Source organism: Dipodomys spectabilis, unplaced genomic scaffold, assembly GCF_019054845.1.
Source record: "Dipodomys spectabilis isolate Male_0828 unplaced genomic scaffold, ASM1905484v1 ptg000298l, whole genome shotgun sequence".
Lineage (NCBI taxonomy): Eukaryota > Metazoa > Chordata > Mammalia > Rodentia > Heteromyidae > Dipodomys > Dipodomys spectabilis.
In genome coordinates this window covers 543,174-564,613 of record NW_024870975.1, presented here as the reverse complement: position 1 = coordinate 564,613, position 21,440 = coordinate 543,174, and the positions used below count along the sequence as shown (strand labels likewise).

Here is a 21,440-nt window from a genome sequence, read left to right as displayed (position 1 = left end):
GCCTGCCTTTTCTAGCTGCTTTCCTAGCCTGTACCTATTCCTTCATTGTACAGGAAAAGTGTGATTCAACTGATTTCAGTCAGATCTGTTACTAGTGCTATCAAGGATTTAGATTCTAATGTAGGCTATTAAAAAGGTATTTACTAATTTCAAGTAAATACATAAATTCTATTTCCATCTTTTTTTAAAAAAAATTCTGCTTGTTCTATAAATTGATCAGAGGCATGGATTTTGTGGATAGCTCATCTATGTCTTTCATGGCTCTCATAGATAATATGATTGCTCCATAATTATCCTAATTTATATTGTTTTATATTTTGGGTTGCATCATTTCACTTTCTGCACTGCCATTTCCCAAATCATTTATATAGGGGGCATTATTTCACATTTTCTCATTCCTAGAATAAGTTGCACATGAAGACACCACTGGTCCTCATTTTCAGTCTGTACTTTGAATATGGAGGAACATCTTTCCTCTGCTCTCCATTTATTCCCTAATCTCCAGTTAGAATAATTTCGAATAGTAAAAATGGAAAAAGAAAATAAATCATGGTGAAAAAACATACGCAGAGAATTCACCAGATATTTCTGACCAGGTCAACCAACATTAACTATTAGGGAAATACATGGACACCTCATTTCCACTGGTACTCAATGTATCTGGTTAGGCAATTCTGATGAAGATGAGGAACAAGATGAAAATATGAGGAATGGTAAAAATTGCAAGAAAAAAAATGGAGAAGGATCCAAGCAAATTTCTTCTTTGGGCTGCTGAAAATAACCAGCTTACTACATTGCAGAGAATACTTTCCAAAAAGGCTACTCATGTGAATACTAGGGATGACGATGAGTATACCCCTCTTCATCGGGAAGCCTACAGTGGACACTTAGACATTGTCCGTGAGTTGGTGGCTCAAGGGGCACATGCAATAACTGTAGATGGCTGGACACCCCTGCACAGTGCATGTACGTGTAATAATACCATAGTGGCTTCTTTCTTCTTCATGATGCAGATACCAATGCCGAAACTAAAGGCTTCTTGACCCCCTTGCATCTTGCTGCTGGTAATTGAGATAGCAAAAATACACTGGAACTGTTGAACCAATATGTCAAACCAGGTCTGAAGAACCACTTGGAAGAAACTGCATTTGATATTACCAAAAGGATAAGTATGTATCACTACCTCTTTGAAGTTGTGGAAGGCTGTACAAATTGTTCTCCTAAATCCTAATGATTCGGTTAATTTTCTTAAATTTCAAAAATGTCATTAATTCCTTTTTGTCAATACAATATATTTTCACAATCCAAATAACAACAATATCTTATAGTAACAATTCACGGATTCTATGGAGTTCTTCAAAGTGAATTGTCTGCTTTTGATGTCAAAATGTATTCAAGAGTTTTTGTATACAAGTATAATGATTTATGCAGAGTTTGTGATTTTGTTGATCGGAAATAATTTTAACTTATCTGTTGAAATGAGTAGTATAGAAACTAAAGATATTTCCATTGTTTGTCTGAAAAAGTATATTTTAAAATATTCTATATTCTATGTTTGTATAATGTCCATAATCTCTTTTATTCTCTCCTAGATATAATACATTGAATTCTACATTGTTTTATAACATATAGGATCATTAATGTGTCCTTTCAGATAGCATTCCATACAGAAACAGTTTGATTCCTTTTTTTTTCCCTAGGTCCTTTTATTATTATATTTCTTTGGGATAAAACTACAATGTTGTCTAATTTCAAAAGTTGTGTAAAGGTTATGCTATGTAAAGGCCTTTCTAAGGTGAAAATTTAATACACTGATATCAAAGTTACTTTTAATTATATGAATTAGGTGTATTGTTTCACTTGTAATTTTGTAATCAACTTTTTAATAGCTGTTTTTCATTTCTTGCATCTGAAGAATGAAAAATTTTGAATACTTCACAAATTTTCATATCATCCTTGTACAAGTGCCATGTTAATCTCTGTATTGTTGTAATTTTGGTATACAAGCTGCTGAAGAATGTAGTATCCTGCAAATTTTAGTAGTTAATGATGAAATATTTATAAAGGCTTATATGCTTAAGTGCCTATTTGTAACAAGGAAACTTTATTGTTCCTAAAAATGCTATTAATCTTATTTCCCTAAAATTCTGTGAATAGTTGAAAAAAAATGTTGTTCAGTTGATTGCTCACATTTGCAATTTTTTTGTCAATGACTATTTTAAGTCCTTTTCATTTAGAATTTGATCATACTTTCAAGTATTAATAGCTAAGTCCAAATGAGACGGCTTTTTCAAGTACTTATTTATCCAACTGTATTAGCTCTGTGGAGCCAATGGATTCAAAGTAAGCCTTGTTTAAGAGCTACTTCTAAACATATGCAGCTGAGATTTTCCCAAATGAGGTCTTACTGGCACAAATGTCTACCTGACCCTTTACCCTTCTTCCATGTAGGAACAGACCAACCAGAATATCTTACTCTGACAGCATAGATTGTATTAGTGGAACAAAACTAATCTTAGTTACAAGTGATCATAGAGAGATGAACAGTTCAACCAGAACTGTTCATACTAGAAGGCATTTTATCAAAATATGATTGTTTATGATACCTACCATTTCAAAAGTAGCTAAAGCCAAGAAAGTGAAAAAATGTTCATATTCATGATTACCTAATGTCTTGGCCTGTCTACCTTCCAAACAGGCAGGAACTTACACTACTGCCATTTTAACACCAAATATTTTCATAGTTGCAAGAGAAGTCCATATATTTCTCTTGATTATTAGGCCTTAAATTGGTAATGTTTTTTATTATTATTATTTTTATTGTGAACAAAATGTACAGAGGGGTTACATTACATGGGCAAGATAATGAGTACATTTCTTATCAAGCATTGCAACCTCCTTCTTTGTTTACCCTTCACATCCCTTCCCAGCCTCCCCCCAACCCCCAACCAATCCTCCCCCCCACCAAAGTTGTAAAGTTCATTTTGGACATGACAACTTGTACTTCTCATTGTTGCACGGGTCCACCAGTATCCTTAAATGACTTGTTTTTCCCCTTCTACTTCACAAATTATACCGACATCAAATATAGTGAAAGCAGGGGTTATAATGTGGGGGAGGGACATACAAAGCAACAAAAAGATAATCTTATAAGTGCATTAGAAACAAATGCATGAAAGAAAAAAACCATTTAAATACATATCTTGGATTCATTTTCCTAACATCACATTATCTGACCTTTTCTGCTTGACTCATACATATACTAGATATTGCAAATAAGAGAAACCATGGGACCTAGGTTTCTTTGGGCCTGGCTTACTTCACTTAATATAATTTTTTCCAAGTCTTTCCATTTCCTAACAAATGGGGCAATGCCATTATTTCTGATGGAGGCATAGAATTCCATTGTGTATATATACCACATATTCTTGATCCATTCATCTACTGAGGGGCATCTGGATTGGTTCCAGATCTTAGCTATGGTAAATAATTCTGCAATGAACATAGGTGTGCTGATAGCTATAGTGTGGTCTTGTTTGTAAACATTTGGGTAAATGCCCAAAAGTGAGATTGCTGGGTCATAGGGGAGCTGTGTGTGAAGTTTTTTGAGAACCTCCGTACTGCTTTCCAAAGTGGTTGAACAAGTTTACACTCCCACCAACAATGCAGTAAGATTCCCTTCTGTCCACATCCCCTCCAGCATCTGTTGTTATTACAGTTCTTCATTTTTGCCATTCTAACTGGGGTGAGGTAGTATCTCAATGTTGTCTTGATTTGCATTATCACCCTACACCAGAATCAACTCCAAATGGATCAAAGACTTCGGAGTCAAAGCAGACACTCTGAAAACATTACAGGATAGAATAGGAGAAACCCTAGGTCTCCTTCGCTCAGGTCGAAATTTTCTGAATAGAGACCCGGAAACACAACAAATCAAAGAAAGGTTTGACAAATGGGATTGCATGAAGTTGCAGAGCTTCCGCATGGCAAAGGACATAGCTAGCAAGATCAATAGAAAGCCCACGGATTGTGAGAAGATCATCACTAGCCATACAACGGACAAGGGTATCATATCTAAAATATACTTGGAACTCAAAAAATTAAATCCCCAACAACAAATACTCAAAGAAACAACTGCCCAATAAATAAGTGGGCTAAAGACTTAAAGAGAAACTTCTCTGAAGAACAAAGAAGAATGGCCAATAGACACATGAAGAAAAGCTCAACCTCCCTAAATTGCTAATGTTTTAACCACAGTGTTTCCTCTTGCGTCCAGACTGTAAATCTACAAATGGTAAAGCTTTAGGTTTAACTCTACTAAACACTGAGGTAGAGATAATGGAATAATACTTTAAAACAGAGTTGCCTTTGATACCCTAACCACAACAGAACAATGCAAAACATGAGCCTTTTCATTATATTATATATAGTTATATATTTTACATTTATATGTGATGATTTTATATTTCACACTATGAAAGTTACTAGAATTAATTGATAATTTGACAAATAAATGGATATTTATTCTAATCAATACAATTAGAATATAAATAATTAGGTTTAGAATATATATCAGAATATAAAATGTATCAATGCAATATTTTAGGTACAAACTTGTGATACCTTCTAAGTGTACATGGCCTTCTGAAATCACATAGCAAAAAATGAGTGTTGTTTTCCTCTAATCTATATGGGATTTTATTCTGCTGCTCTGTATATTGTTTTAACTCGCTGGTCCCAAACTGTTTTTCTCCATATTTCTGAAGCATTCCAGTGATTATGCCCAAATTTTGCTGATATGATGTCTAAAAAATACATCTCTTCTGTAGGACCCATGGGTCCTAGGATCTCAGGTCCCAGTTACCTGTATCATCAGATAACAGGGGCAAGACTTCTCACCTAGGCCCATGCAACATGCCAACAGAATGTAATTGAAGAGATATCTGGTCGTTAATTGGACATAATCAACTCCCAGGCTTTCCTGCATGGTCTGGCTTGTACGTCCTGCTCAGCTTTCTCTCTCAAAGCTGGAGCTCTACCCTCTGGGCCACTGCTCCACTTCTGGTTCACTGGTGGTTTATTGTAGATAAGAGTCTCACCGAGTTTCCTGCTCAGCTGGCTTTGAATGGCGATCTCCTGAAGAGGCTTCAAGTGGCTTTTCTCAGGGATTCGCAGAGGAGCCGCTTCACACAAATCCTTAGTCTAAATCTCGAGAGGTACTACAGAAAAACAGAAACAGGAAGATGCTTCTAGTGTGTTCTAGATACTTAATGTTGGAGACACAAAACACTCATAATGATTAGATCATTTTATAGGCAAAAGGAGCAATGCAGACAGTATGAGGATCACTCCAGGTTTCGGTCCTCTCATCCTGAGACAGTAAATTCTAGCTCAATGCTAAGTGACAGAATTGGCATATCCTGTGGATATTTGCTCCAAAATACTATGACACTCATTTCTCACGTTTGGCCTCAAACCTGTGACCAGAGAAGGAGATGAGGAGAGAAAGCAACTATAATAAACATTTGGTAGTTTACTTATAAATTCAAACCATTGGAATGACCCTGCTAAGAAGTCAGATTGTCCAGATTAAAAAATGAATAAGAAAGGAAAGAAGATGTCAGTAGCTGCTGATTGTAATCCCACCTCCTTAGGATGCTGAGATGGAGAGAATCTTAGCTTGAATCCAGCCAGTGTAGGAAAGTCTATGACACTGTTACTTCTAAGAGATCACAAAAAAACTAGAATTGAGGCTATGACTCAAGCTTCATGTACTACCCTTGAGCAAAAGGAGCTCAGGGACAATGCCTAGGCTCATAGTTCAACCTCAGGACCTGCCCCCTCAAAAAGAGTCTGTACTTCCATGTCATTGTCTATGTATGGATGTATTCCTATAGGTGAAGCTATAGAATAGCTATGATGAATGGCACCAAGTTAGGAAATTTGTATTCAATACAATAATTTCATAACACAGAGACTTCTTTCAAGACAGTGCATGTTCCAGGGAACTCATCACTGTTCCCAGTGTAACCTGAGGGTTTCTCTGCATCCCAGGCCTGCTGGAAGAAGTTTCTCACATTGTGTGGACAGGCAGACAAAAGACCTCACTCCTGTACAGCTTGGTAACAAACAATTCCACCTGAGCCAGTTAGTGAGGATGAATGTGGGCGTGCTCTGAAGGTCAGGAGAAAAGGGTCTCTTTGTACCCCAAGCTATCTCTCTCCCCAGTGCTCTGTTTTAACAACAAGTTTTCATTTGTGCCACTTTCCATGGCAGATAAAGTTATGTGCACTTATCCTGCTTTTGTGAGACTATGTTTTTGTGTTCAGATAAAGTGCTCAATATAATTCAGGAGTACTTCTGGCAGACAACTAGGGCACTGAATCTAATGAAATGTTTCATTGGAGCAATGATGGGCCTATGATGCCTCTCCTAGGTTTGGGAAATCCAAATACATGTTGGATATCACAAAGCTTCCTGTCATCTAGGGCTGGTGAAGCTCATCAGGTTTTGAAACCTTTGACCTCTCCTTGTTGGGCCCTGGGTGGCTAGGTTTTGATCACAAGGCCTTTGTGCTGAGCAGGAGCACAGTGCAGAAGCCCAGTGCTTTACCATTTTGTGTAACAACATCTCTTCTGGTCTGTGAGTGTGTGTGTTTGTGTGTGGGGGGGTGGGGGGTGTGGGGGGGTGTGCACGCACACACATACATGAGTCCTGGAGCTTGAACTCAGGACCTGAGCACTGTACCTAGTTTCTCTTGTAGGATAGCCTTCTCCCACTGGAGCCACAGAGCCTCTTCAGGGTTTTTCCTAATGATATGGTCCTGAGAAACCAAGCCTATGGTTTCATAGATGCAAAACACTCTATCCCTAATGCACTTTCCCAGGCCTCTACCTCAGGTTGTTAGTGTGTTCTGTCTTTTGTTGTTGTTGTTGTCAGTTGTAGGAGTTGAAGTCTGGGCCTGGGTGCTTTTCTTGAGGTCTTCAGCTCAAGTCTTGTGTTCTACCACTTCAGGTTTTCTGGTGGTTCATTGGAGCTAAGTGTCTCAAAGACTTTCCTGCCCAGGCTTGATTTGAACCTTGATCCTCAGATCTCATTCGCCTGAGTAGCTAGGATTACCAGCATGAGGAAAGCACCCTGCTTCCACTTCAAGTTCTTAGTGGTGAATTGTAGATAATAGTCTCATGGGACCTTTTGTGTCTGGGATATTTTGGAACCCAGATCTTCAGATTTCAGGTTCCTGAGAAGGCGGGATGACAGACCAGCTACTGACCCCTTGGGCTTGGCTTCTGCTGCAAGGGGGTCCATGGTTCCAAGTGGTGAAGTGCTAGCCATGAGCCCTAGAGGTAAGGGTCAGCACCTAGAACCCGAGTTCAAGGTTCATGACAGAAAAAAAGAAAACATTTGTCCGCAGAAGACAACTCACTAGTCTTCAGTAATACATAATTTTGTACTTGCCATGGGAGCATATCTGAGCCTCAATATTCTTGTCTGCATAATCATCTCAGTTGTGGATCCCTTACAAGGGCACGATGTAAGAATGCACCCTGTGAAGGACACAGTACATGTCACTCTTTGCAGGACTCAGCACACAGCATCTTGTGAAAGACTTAGCACCCAATGCAGGACTCAGCACACTGCACCCTGTGAAGACTCAGCACATAGCTCTGTTCCACAAGCTGTCATTAAAATTAGGGTGATTTCATCAATATCACCGTTCTTTAAGGAAAATTTCACAAACCATACAAGTTCATATCTAATGGTTTAATGGGGTGGTTTTTTACTTGGGGGAGGTAGACATGGGGCTTGAACTGAAAGCATGGGGATACTGTTCTAATGATATTTGCTCAAGGCTAGAGCTCTATGACTTGGAGCCATCATATTTTGAAGAGTCTCATAGACATCCTGCCAGGACTGGGGTTTAAACACCCCGAGCAGCTAAGATGACAGACATAAGCCAGGATGACATGTGTAACCCATGGAGCTGGGTTGCAGTGGTTTACATGTGCCTAAGTCAGGTTAGGTGGCAGCTGTAAGCATCACACACCTAGCTTGCTCTGTAATGAGGTATTTGAAGTTATGTCCTTCTATAATTGCAGTTAGAACATCCTACCCTTTTTTGGTGGCAGTCCTGGGGCTTGAGTAAGAGCTTATAAACTCTCCCTAAGCATTTGTGCTCAAGGCTAGCACTCAATTGGTTGAAAGATAGCAGAACTTCCTGTTTTTCTATTTATGTGGCACTGAGGAATTGAACACAGGGCTTCATGATTACTAGGTGAGCACTGAACCACCAAGCCCCAGGAGTGAACAAGGTATAAATAGATAGAGATTTCTGTATATAAATATTGTAGACACAAAAAGAGAGATGTCTGCATATTATTAAATTATAGATAATATTAGTACCAATTCTTAGGTATTAAATTATATCTCCATTTAATGATGTGTCCCAGTTAACAATTAATAAAGCATCAATTAATAATTACTCAATATCAGTATTGTTTATCATATATGTACATATATCCATACATATAATTAATATTTCATAGAATGAGACAGATGTCTATATATTATTGAATTATGCATCATTTGTTACTACCAATTATTAGGTATTTAATTATGTCTCCATGTAATTTTTATTCTGTTAATGCTTAATAAAATATTAATTAAACTTAATGTACTTCCTATACTTATTGAGTCTAATTTTATCCTAGAATATTTCACTACTAATGCAATGTTTATCATTTATTGTAGTGACAATTCTTCCACCTATGACATTTTTATCTTTATTACAGCCTATTACATAGCATATAGATTTGCACACATCCTACCTACCACAGAGCACTTTCACAGAAAAGGAAATCATGTGTCACACTCGGCTTCTCACTCCAAGATTACATTTTTGGCAGTGCTGGAATCTAAACTCACCGCCTAAAAGGCTCATTTCATGAATGGGTTACTGCCAGCACAGCAGCCTCTAGCCAAAACAGCTGCCAGGCAGTCCCCAGTCCCTGACATCCTGCCCCGTATGTTGACTCCAAATTGTGCTTAGTGTAGTTATTCATTTTATTTTTTTGTTTTATTCATTTGCAATTTATTTTATTGACTGCTATTATGCATGGAATATTTACAGCATTTATTACATAGGATATAGGTATGCTTATGTATGAAACTTCATACCTGACACCCAGGACTTTTACAGAAAAGGAAAACGTGTCACCATGGGCTTCTTACTGAACAATTCAATTTTTGTGAGTGCTGGCATCTGAACTCACAGCCACAAAGCCCAATTCATGAATGGGTGAGTGTCAGCACACCAGCCTGTGGCATATGGAGCTGACAAGCAGTTCCCAGCGCCTGAGGTTAAGCCCCAAGGGTTGACAAAATAAGAACAGACTGACATGCAGAAGGTAGTACACAAATAGATACAGATATTTATAGAGTGCCAAAGATGTCGATACATTATTTAGTTATATAGGCTACATTCCTACCAATTTTGGGGTATTTATTATGCCTCCATGTAATTAATATTATTGTTTTCATACTTAATGAATTATTAATTAAATTAACCACTGTCCTTAAACTATTGCATCCATATAATTAATAGTATTCTCTTAATGTGTCAAAAAATATTCATTAAAATCCATCAGCCTCCTAAAATCAGTCTCTAAATTTATAGTAGTATCATTCAGGAACAACAAATTCAACCTTGACATTAATTTCCATCGGTATTCCTGTGAGTAGGAACGAGACTCTTAGGATCTCCCTCCATTGGTAGGGGTCAGGACTGGGCTTCGAACACAGAGCCTATTTTGCCGTGTTGGCCTATGGCTTCCCTGGAAGACCATCAGACTTCAGCAATGCCAGGTTACAAACACTTTTCAGCTGTGTCATTCAGACCCAGGATGATCACCTTGCCGGGTGGTTTTTTTTTTTCTTCCTTTTCAGCCTTTGGGGACCTAGGTTCGGCTGTGTGTCCAGTGGCTGCAACCCAGTGTAGAGTGATCAAAGCTGAGGCAGAATTGCCATGCCCTGAGTTCAAGCCCTGTCCTTGACAAAATAAAAATATACACACACATACAGACAGACAGATACAGACATATATTAAAAATATTTTAAAAATTATGAAGCTCCTTGGCTTGGAATTCAGGCCATTTTTCTGCCAGGCCTGGGATTTGAACTCAGGGTTTTGGTCAATCTGCAGCAATGTGGGGGAAGGGGAAGCTCACCGAGCTGGAAGACAAGAAATTCAGGCCTGATCCCAGGGGCTGAATTCAAGCCCTACCACTCCAAAAAATAATATTCGTATACATTTTAAATACATGATTTATATTTACATACACATGTTTACTGCATATGGCAGTTAATGTAGTTATTCATTTTATTTTGTGTTTTATTTATTTATTATATATTTTAGAGAGTATGATTACATGTATAACATTTTTTACATCCTATTGCATAGGACACAGATTTGCTTATGTATTATACATCATTCCTTAGACCCAGCACTTTCACTGATAAGGAAAACAAGTGGGACAATTGACTTCTTCCACCAGGATTAAGTTTTGGGCAGTTCTGTGATTTGAACCTCGGGCCTAGAAGGCCCACTTCATGAATGGGTAAATGTTAGCACACCAGTCTGATTCAAATGAAGATGTAGGGCAAATTTGAAGACCTGAGTTCAAGCCCTAGGAGTGGTCAATATATAAACAGATAGATGTGTAGATTCAAGTGTGTGTGTGTGTGTGTGTGTGTGTGTGTGTGTGTGTTAGTGTGTGTATTTACATATGTATATGTATCTATAAATAAATTTATACAGAGACATAAACATTTATGTAGATTCTAATATATAATTCTATATAAAGAGTGATGTCCATATCTTATTTTTATATATTTTATTACTACCAATTATTTAGTCTAAAATTATGCCTCCATTAATTAATCACGGTAGGAAACAATAAAGTATTAATTAAATTAATCAATGACCTATATATATTTCATACAATCTTATACTAGAATGACTAGCTAATTAGTAATTTAATTAGTACATGACAAACATTCTATTATTGTTCCTATAGATAGGAACGAGTTCTCTAGGATCTTCAGCTCTGTAGATGGCAGTCCCAGGATCGAACTCAGGGCCTAGGTTTCTGGGTTGGGCTCAGGCTTCACTGACAGCCCACCAGCCTTCGGCCATGCAAGGTCTCGTACAATTTTCAAGCCGAGTCATTAAGACCCAGGATGGTCACAGTGCTAAGGAAACAAAGGTAAATCTGTTGTGTAAAACTTCCTGGTTTTTCCTCTTCCATCTTGGTTGGTTTGTTATTTTTGCCAAAGCTGGGAGTTGAACTCTGGTCCTAAGATCCCTGGATCATCTGTGGGTGTAAAAGCTGCACACCAGCCTAGGGTAATCAAGGCTGAGGCAGAGTTGTGATAACCTGAATTCAAGCCCCATGCCTGCACCACCAATAAAGTTAAGGTCCTGGCTAGGAATTGGGGCCATTTTATCTGCCAGACCTGGGATTTGAACTCAGGGAATGGTTAACTCTGTTTTGCTGTGGGTGAAGTGGAAGCTAACCTCCTGGAAGAAAAAAATTCAGGAGCATTTCCCAGGGTGTGAATTCCAGCCCCAGAAAAGGCAAAAATAATATTTATATACATGTATAATGTGTATCATATATATGTTTTTGCATAGATATTACATATTGTACCTAGAACACAATATTTCCACACAAAGGAAAACAGGACAATATTGGCTTCTTACTCACCTATTGACTTCGGCACTGCTGGGATTTGAACTCAGGGCATAGAATGCCCAATTAATCAAGGTGTCATTGTAAGCACAGCAGTCTCAAACAAATTCACTGACAGGCAGTTCCCAGGACCTGAGTTCTAGCCCCAGCAGTGGCCAATATACAAATAGGTAGATTTGTAAATTGCTGCAAATAAATATATATATGTATATATTTAGAGAGAGATGTATATGTATATATATATATATATATATATATGTATTCCACTGTATATTTAAACATATAAATATATTGATAGAATGTGAGATGTCTGTATATTATTAAATTACATGTAATATATTACTAATAATTATTAGGTATTAAATTATTGATAAATTACTAGGTATTAGGTATTAAATTATGGCTCAATTTAATGATGTATCATGGATTAAGGCACAATAAAGTGCTACCTTGTGTAAAAGGATCTCAGGCACAATGTCCAGGCTCATAGTTCAAGTCTCAGGACCTGCAACAAAAATAAAAAAGAGCCAGTAACTCCATGTGTCTATGTATGTATGCATGTATTTCTATCGGTGAACATACAGTCGTTATGAAGAAAGGAAAACAACTAAGATATTTGCTTTGAATAGAATGATGTCATAGAACAGAGAGTGCTTTCATGACAGTGCATGATCCTGGTCAAAAAAAATTAAGACCCAAGCATGGAATTTGCACCATTTTTCTGGCAAGCCTGGGATTTCAATTCAGGGTATGATTAAATCTCTGGCACTGTGGGGAAGGGGAAACTCACCGTGGTGGAAGACAAGAATTTCAGACCAGTTTCCAGGGACGGAATTCAAGCCCCAGCATTGTTAAAAATAATATTCATACATGAGATCTATTTACGTACATGGGTTTACTCCATATGACATTTGTTACCCTTATTTATTTTTATTTATTTTATTTAATATTATTATATATATAACATTTATTTCATTTATTACATCTTATCACATGGATTTATTTGCATATGGATTAGACATCATATTGAGACCCAGGACTTTCACCAAGAAGGGAAATGAATGTGTCAAAATTGGCTTCTGACTCCACATATAAACTTTTGGCCGTGCTGGGACTTGAACTCACAGCCCACAATGCCCAATTCATGAATGGGTCAGTTGTAAAACAAAAGCCTTTGGCAAACTGAGCTGCCAGTCAGTTCTGAGGACCTTCAATGAAGCAATAGCATTGGTGGATACATAGATAGATAGACAGATAGATAGAAAGATAGATAAATAGATAGATAGATAGATAGATAGATAGATAGATAGATAGATAGATAGATAGATAGATAGATAGATAGATAGATAGATAGATAGATAGATAGATAGATAGATAGACAGACAGATAAATAGATAGATAGATAGACAGACAGACAGATGTGTAGTTTGCTATATATATGAGAGAGAGAGACAATGTAAGGATATTAAATTATATATATTATGAATTATTAGTTATTGAATTATGCTTCCACTTAATGAAGTATCATGGTTGAATACTTATTAAAGCATTAATGTAAAAGTAGTCACTATTCCTTAATTAGGAGAATCATACCATTGTGCTAGAATGGAAGACATAATCCAATAGTTTTTGTGTGGCATTCTATAAGAGAATCATGAAATAACTGCAAATTTAATAGTTACTTTTATAACATTACAGTAAGCATTCCTATAGATAGGAATGATTTTCACAAGATCTCCCGCCATTTGTAGGTGGCAGTCCTGGCATTTGAACTACAGACCTGGGTAGTTTACTTTGAAATGCAAACCATTAGAATGACACTGTGAAGATTTCAGATTGTCACGATGAAAGAAAAGTATGAGAAGAAAGAAACTCAGGTGTCAGCAGATCCTGCCTGTATTCCTAGCAATTCAGGAGGCTGAGAGGTAGGGAATACCGGTTTGAATTCAGCCAGGACAGGAAAGTCCACCACATTCTCATTTCTGAGGGACCACAGGAATACAAAATCTCCATGAGTGGGGCTATGGCTCAAGGGCAGAACACTATCTTTGAGCAAAAGTAGCTCAGGGACAGTGCCTAGGCTCATAGTACAACCCCCGCAACAGCCAAAAAAAAAAGCCAGTAACTCTATGTGTCCCCATGTATGTATGCATATATTTCTATCAGTGAAGGTCCAGAGTCCCTATGATGAAAGGCATCCAGCTAGGAAATTTGATTTGAATAGAATGATTTCATAACACAGAAAGTGCTTTCAAGACAGTTCGTGTTCCGGGGCTCCCTTTGCTGTTCCCATTTTATCCTGAGGTTTTCTCCTCACCAGGGACTGCTGGAGGAAGTCTGCCTCATTGTTGGAACAGGCAGACAAAAGCCCTCACTCCTGTACTGCTGTGTAACAAAAAACTCCATCGAGGCCAATTAGTGAGGAGGAGTGTGGGCTGGCTCTGAAGGCCAGGAGAAAAAGGCCTCTTTGTACCCCCAAGCTATCTCTCTCTCCAGTGCTGTTTTGACAGGAAGTCTTTATTTGTGCCACCTCCCATGATAGGCCAAGTTCCCTGCACTTATCCTGTCTTTGTTAGACTATGTTCTAGTTTTAAAATAACCTGCTACAATTAATTCAAGGGTCCTTCTTGCAGACAACTAGGTAGCTGAACCTAATGAAATAACTCATTATTGGCAATGGTACCTCCCTAGGTTTCTGGAAGCTTGCTGAATCGAAGCACATGTGTAATATCACAATGCTTCCTGTCATCTAGGGCTGGTGAAGCTCATCAGATTTTGAAACCTTTGACCTCTCCTAGTTGGGCCCTGGGTGGCTGTGTTTCAGGGTTGAACACAGGACCTGGGTGCTTACCATGAGCTCAGAACAGAAGCTCAGTGCTTTACCATTTGGTGTCACAGCTTCACTTCTGGCATCAGTGTGTGTGTGTGTGTGTGTGTGTGTGTGTGTGTGTATGTACATATATGTGTGTTCATTCACTTGTCCTCGAGCTTGAACTCAGAACCTGAGCACAGTACTTGAGTTTCTCCTGTACAAGGATAGCATTCTACCACTTGAGCCACACAGCCACTTCAGGCGTTTTTCTAGTGATGCGGTACTAAGGAATCAAACCCAGGGATTCATACATGCAAAACACTCTACCCATAAGACACATTCTCAGTACGCCACTGCAGGTTTCTTTCTTTCTTTTCTTGGAAGTTGGAAGAATTGAAATCTAGGCCTGGGTGCTGTCCTTGAGCTCTTCAGCTAAAGCCAATTGCTTGAGCTACAGCACCCCTTCTGGTTTTTGGTGGGTCACTGGAGAGAAGCGTCTCAAGGAATTTTCTGCCCAGGCTGGTTTTGGACCCGTGATCCTCAGCTCTCTGCCACCTGAGTAGCTTGTACGACAGGCGCGAGGCTTCCACTTCAAGTTTCTAAATGGTGAATAGGAGATAAAAGTCTCATGGGACCATTTGTGTCTGGGATAGTTTTGAACCCAGATCGTCAGATCTCAGCTTCAGTGTCAGTGGCTAGGTCCTGAGTTCAAGGTTCATGACTGAGAAACTTAAACCAAAAAAATTGTCTGCAGGAGACAACTCACTAGAGATAGGTACATACATAATTTTGGCCCTGACAGGGGCAAATCATCATCTTACTTGTGGAGCTCTTACAAGAACCAGATGAAAAAATGCACCGCGTGAATGACTCAACACGCAACATCTCATGAAGGACTGATCACATAGCTGTATCCCACATGCTGTCATTAAATTAAGGTGCTTTCATCAGTATCACCATTCTTTCAGAAACACCTCACAAACAGTCCAAATTTAGATTTTAGAGGGATGGGGTTTTGTGGGGAGGGCATCAGCCATGGACTTGCACTGACAGTTTGGGGGTACTGTCCTAAGATTTTTTGCTCAAGACTAGAGCTCTACCACTTTGAGCCACAGCTCAGAGTTTCACAGACATCCTGACAGGGCCTGGTTTTAAACCCACCAGTGTCAGATCTCAGTCCCTGAGTATCTTGGATGACAGGGGTAAGTAAGCCAGCAGCATCCGGTTCTGTGGAGATGGGTTGCAGTGGTTCACCTCTGGCTAAGTCAGGTTAGACGGCAGCTGTCAGCACTAGACTCCCTCCTTGCTCTGTGATGAGGTATTTGCAGCCCTATTCTTATATAGTTGCAGTCAGAACATTCTATATTTTCCTTTTTATTTTTTGTTTTGGTGCCAGTCATGGGTCTTGAGGAAGGGTCTAGACACAGTCCCTAATTTTTTATGCTCAAAGTTAGTGCTCAACTGTTTGAGCGACAGCACAACTTCTGGATTTTCCTATGCACACAGTAGTGAGGAATCGAAACAAGGGCTTTGTACGTACTAGGCGAGCCCTCTATCACTCAGCCCCATTAGTGACAAGTGTATAAAAAGATAAATGTTTAGACTTGCAGATAGATAGATAGATAGATAGATAAATAGATAGATAGATAGATAGATAGATAGATAGATGGATAGATGTATATAACGTGAGATGTCTCTATATTATGAAAGTGCATATACAATATTACTACCAATTATTGGCAATTAAATTATTCCTTCCTTTTTTAAGCATCATGATTGAATACATAATAAAATATTAATTGAAAATTATTCAAAGTTGTATAATTGTGTATAATTTTATAATATAAATCGTACACTAACTACTAAGGTAATTGTTACTTTTACAAAATTCCATTCACACAGATGTATATTGGAAATTGTTTCTTAGAATCTCCTGCCATCCCGGCAGTCCAGGATTCGATTTCCAGGCTTAAGTTGCCGGTTTCGGCTTGGCTTCCCTAATAGTCATCCAAATATCAGCAATGTAAGGTCATTTACACTTTCTGGACATTGTCATTTAGTCCCAGGATGGTCACAATGCAAAGAAAAAAAAAAGTAAAACCACCTCCTTGAACTTCTCAGTTTTACCCTTCTCGTTTTTATTTTTATTTTTGCCAGCCCCGAAATTTGAACTCGGGACCTAGGATGCAAGGATCGGCTGTGGCAGAGATACCAAGAACTGAGTTCAAGCCCGGTGCTTGGCCCAAAACATCATCATCATCATCATCATCATCATGGCTTGGAATTTGCCCCATTTTTCTGGCAGGCCTGGGATTTAAACTCAGAGTCTGGGGAATTCTGAGGCACTGTGGGTGAAGGGGAAGATCACCGTCCTCGAAGACAAGCAATTCAGACAAGTTCCCAGGGCCTGAATTTAAGCCCCAGCACTATAAAATATAATAGTCATATATTAGATCTATGTCATATGGGTTTACTCCATATGATATTTATTATCCTTATTTATTTAGTATTATTGTACATACAACATTTATTTTATTACATCATATCACATATACTGAGACCCAGGACTTTCACAGAGAAGGAAAAATTTTGTCAAAATTGACTTCTTACTCCATGAATAAATTTTTGGCCATGCGGGGATTTCAACTCACAGCCTACAATGCCCAATTCATAAATGAGGTCACAGTCTTAGCACACCAGCCTCCAGCAAACTGAGCTGCCAGGAAGTTCTGAGGACCTATAATCAAGCCACAGTAGTGCCCAATATATATATATGTACATATATATACATGTATATATATACATGTATATATATATATATATATGTGTATATATACAGAGGGAATATTATATTATTAAGTTATATATATAATTACCAATTATTAGTTATTAAACTATGCCTCAATTTAATGAAGAATCATCATTGAATACTTACAAAAGCATTAATAAAATATCAGTCAATATCCTTAATCATACCATGGTGCTAGAATGGAAGATATAAATTCAATAATTTTTGTGTGGCATTCTAAAATAGAATCATGAATTAATTTCAAATTTACTTATTACTTTTATAACATTCCATTAGCATTCAAATGAATAGGAATGAGCTTGCAGTATCTCCCTCTATTTGTGGGTGCCAGTCCTAGCATTCGAATTGCAGGCCTGGGAAGTTTTCTTGGAATGCAAACCATTGGAATGACACCGTTAAGATTTTAGATTGTCACGAAAAAAAAGAACAACAAGAAGAAAAGTAAGCCAGGTTGTCAGTGGTTCCTCCCTGTGATCCTAGCTCCTCAGAAGGCTGAGATGCCAATTTGAATGCAGCCTGGGCAGGAAATTCCGCGACCCTTGTATTTCTTAAGAGATCACAGGAAAACAAAAGAAATAAACAAACAAAACCCCTGAATGGTTCAAGTTGCAGAGCACTACCATTGAGCAAAAGGAGCTCAGCGACAGGGCCTGGATGATGGGCTTTCAGCAGGTTGCCCATGCCCAGCCCCCCAACCTGGGCAAGCTGGAAGAAGCCCTCAGAGAGTACTAAGTCTGCAGCTTGAACAAAGCATCCTTCCCTACCATTTAAGAACTGAAGCCACGAAGGCTTTGCCTGGGCTGGTGTGTGCAACTGGTGTTGAGGAACCTATGCAACTCTATTTTACTGAAGACCCCAACTCAGTTCTGCCACCCTTGACCTTTTCCAGTCACAGACAGTCCTGGGAACACTAGATGCCAGGATGTGGAGATATCTGAAATAGCATTGCACAGACAATTTGGGGAAACACATGGTGTTTGCTTAAGGCAGGATGTCAAGGTATCAGAAACTACAGAACAGCCCCTTCTGGGGTCTGGTGACCATTATCTAAACCAGACACCCTGCAGTTTAGCACATATCCTCTTGAGACTTCCCTGTGGTACAAGCCAACCAGTTTAAAGTATGTCAGCCCCCTTGATCTAACCAACAACTTGTTTCTGGTCCTTTCCCACTTTGTAGTTCACCAATCATAATATAGAATTGTTTTTATGATTTTCCCACAGTGTGTAGTGATTTGTTAGAAGACGCTATGGTGTATGCAAAGTCCCTGCCTTCCCTAAAAAGTGTATAAAAGGTGCTGCAAACCTCGGTTGCTGCTATGTAAGTCTGAGGGGACCAAGCTTGAGCTTGCAATAAAGACTACTTTGCTTTTACATTGGTGGTGGCCTCTGGTGGTCTTTTGGTTAAGGATTTCTGAATTCAGCTTTACAGTGTGTGCAATGGGTGCATTATGTTCTGGCTGAGATGTCCCATCAGAACACCTAGCAGCCAGCCACTGCCTCCAGGGAAACCACAGTTCCTAGGCTGTAGGAGTTGTTGAAGGTTGTGTCTCCATTTCCTCTATCTTCCTGTAGGATGTTAGCCTAGACCTCTGGGGCCTGGTGGCCATCACTCATTCATTATTCCTTATTGCAGAGTCTCAGGCTGGTCCCAAATCCTGACAAAGATAGGAAAGAGTCAGCGATTTCTGTGCCAAAATGGGTAATCCAATAAATCCCACCGTCATAGCTTCTTTTAGAAATGAGCCTTGATCTGCGAATGTGTCTTACTGGTACAGTGCTTACTTAGCACACACAAAACCCTGAGTTCGATTTTTCACTACCACAGAAAGAGAAAAAGCCAAAAGAGACACTGTGCTTAAGTGATAAAAGAGCTAGTGTTGAAAAAAAGCAGCTCAGGAACATGCCCAGACCCTGAGTTCAAGCCCCAAGATTGACCAAAAAAAAAGTCAGCAGAGTGAGACATATTCTTCTGGGACTCAGAGGAGGGCCGTTATGGGTATGAGGTAGAGGTCAGGTGCTGGGGGCTCACCCATGTAATCTTAACTACTCAGGAGGCTGAGATCTGAGGATGCCAATTGCGTGCAGGAATGGATATATGAGGTTCTTTTCTCCAATTAAACCCCAAAAGCCAGAAGTAGAGCTGAGGTTCAAGTAGTACAGTGCTAGTCTTGAGCACAAAAGCTCAGGGATAGCGTCCAGGCCATGAATTCAAACCCCACGACTGGCATGCGTGTTTGTGCGCATGCACATGCGTGGGTGCACATGCACGCATGCACACGCACACACACACAAACACACCCACACAGATACCACCACCACCACCACCACCACAATAGAGCAATTTCCAGTCAGCCTGCACAAGTTCAATCTGTAGGAACTCAATATATTTTTAAAAGGGGGAGAAGGGAAGGAAAGGCTTGCTCCAGGAGGTGATATAACCAGTGCCAAAATTCCACAGGAGCTCTAAGATGTGGAACAAAACAGAGAGGCTCAGGCAATAAGTACAGCGTGGGCAAAGGTCCTGAGGTGTGTTGTAGAGCTGGTAGTGTGGGTGGAATGTAGGTTCTGTGACTTCAGACAAGTCTGGCAGAACACTCAAGTCTGGGACAAGATTTACACTTGAGTCACAGTTAGGGCAGAATGGGGTCCAGGGGAAGATTAGCATGTCTTTTCACCAAGGACCCCAGCCATTTTCTTTGACCAGAAGCTTATTTTCCACAGCTCCTGACCTTCAGGCCTCCTTTGCATGGAGGAGTCAGGGCAAATGCAAGGAAGAATGCTTGCTTAAGAAAAGCTTCTAGCCCAGTGTCACCTGTGGCTTAACCCCTGTAAATCCTAGCTACTCAGGACACTGAGATCAGAGATCGTGGATCAAAGCCAGCTTAGGGGAGGAAAGTTAGTGAGACTTTTTTGCCGATGAACTACCAAAAGCCAGAAATGGAGCTGTGGCTCAAGTGGTAGATTGCCAGCCTTGAGGGAAAACTTAAAGAGACCACAGGCTAGACCGCTTTCAGGAGCTCCTACTCCACTGTGGTGAAAGGCCAGATCAGCTAGGCACTGGTGGCTCATGCATGTCCTCCTAGCTCCTCAGGAGGCTGAGATTGGAGGATTGCCATTCAAAGCCAGCCTAGGCAGGAAAGTCTGGGAGACTCTGTTCTCCAAGAACCACCAGAAAACCGGAAGGGGTGCTGTGGCTCAAGTGGTAAGATGAAGAGCTGGGGATAGCAACCAGGCCCAGTTTTTGAGCTACATGACCAATACCTGGCCTGCTTTGACCTCATGCTGTGGCTCTAACAGAGTATTTTCCAGTGGGTTCCTGAGGGTCTCCCAATGTCTAGGTGGCCTACACTTCTTTAGAGCAGCCTCCTCGGAGGCCTTTGCATACGAGTGGGCCACAGTACTAGAGAAGGATCGACCCTTGTGACACGGAGGTCATCAACCCGGTCATCAGAATGACATCTATCATGAGAGCAGTGTGGATCTGAGCACTAAATCGATGTCTCAGACCACAGTTCTGGTCCAGGAGGGATAAAACAGTAAATGCCCACTCATATGGATATCACAAGAATGCACATTTGTCAGGCACACCTTGGGCGGTGTTGAGTTGGGCTCATGAAAGACTTGTACACTCAGGAATCCAGAGCCGGCTGGCTGCTGTTTGTAGTAAACACTATATCCCAGTAGTCCCAGGGCTCAGAACCCAGCTTTCCTCCCCAGTGCTTAGATGGAGGCACAGATCCCTCAGCCCAAGAAGGACTTAGGGAGAAACAACTGATGTGGTTTAAGAGTTTACTATGATTATGCCTCAGGACTGCTCACAGTTATAGCTCCGCTTATCATTACCACTTCCCTCTCTGTGTGTTTGTGTGTGTGTGTGTGTGTGTGTGTGTGTGTGTGTGTGTGTGTGTGTGTGCACATGCCCATGAGTGCATTTTGATAGTAGGACTTGAACTCAGGGCCCGGGTTCTGTCCTTCAGTTTTTTTCATTCAAGGATAGCACTGTACCACTTGAGCCAGAGCTTTTCTTCCAGCTTTCAGGTGGTATTTTGGGAGAGGACAGTCTAACA

General features: G+C 39.8%; 1 pseudogene; it reads right to left on the bottom strand.

Moving 5' to 3' along the window:
• Positions 1–1,919: 1,919 nt before the first annotated feature.
• LOC122127296 lies at positions 1,920–2,019 on the bottom strand (annotated as a pseudogene).
• Between the last annotated feature and the right edge of the window lie 19,421 nt (positions 2,020–21,440).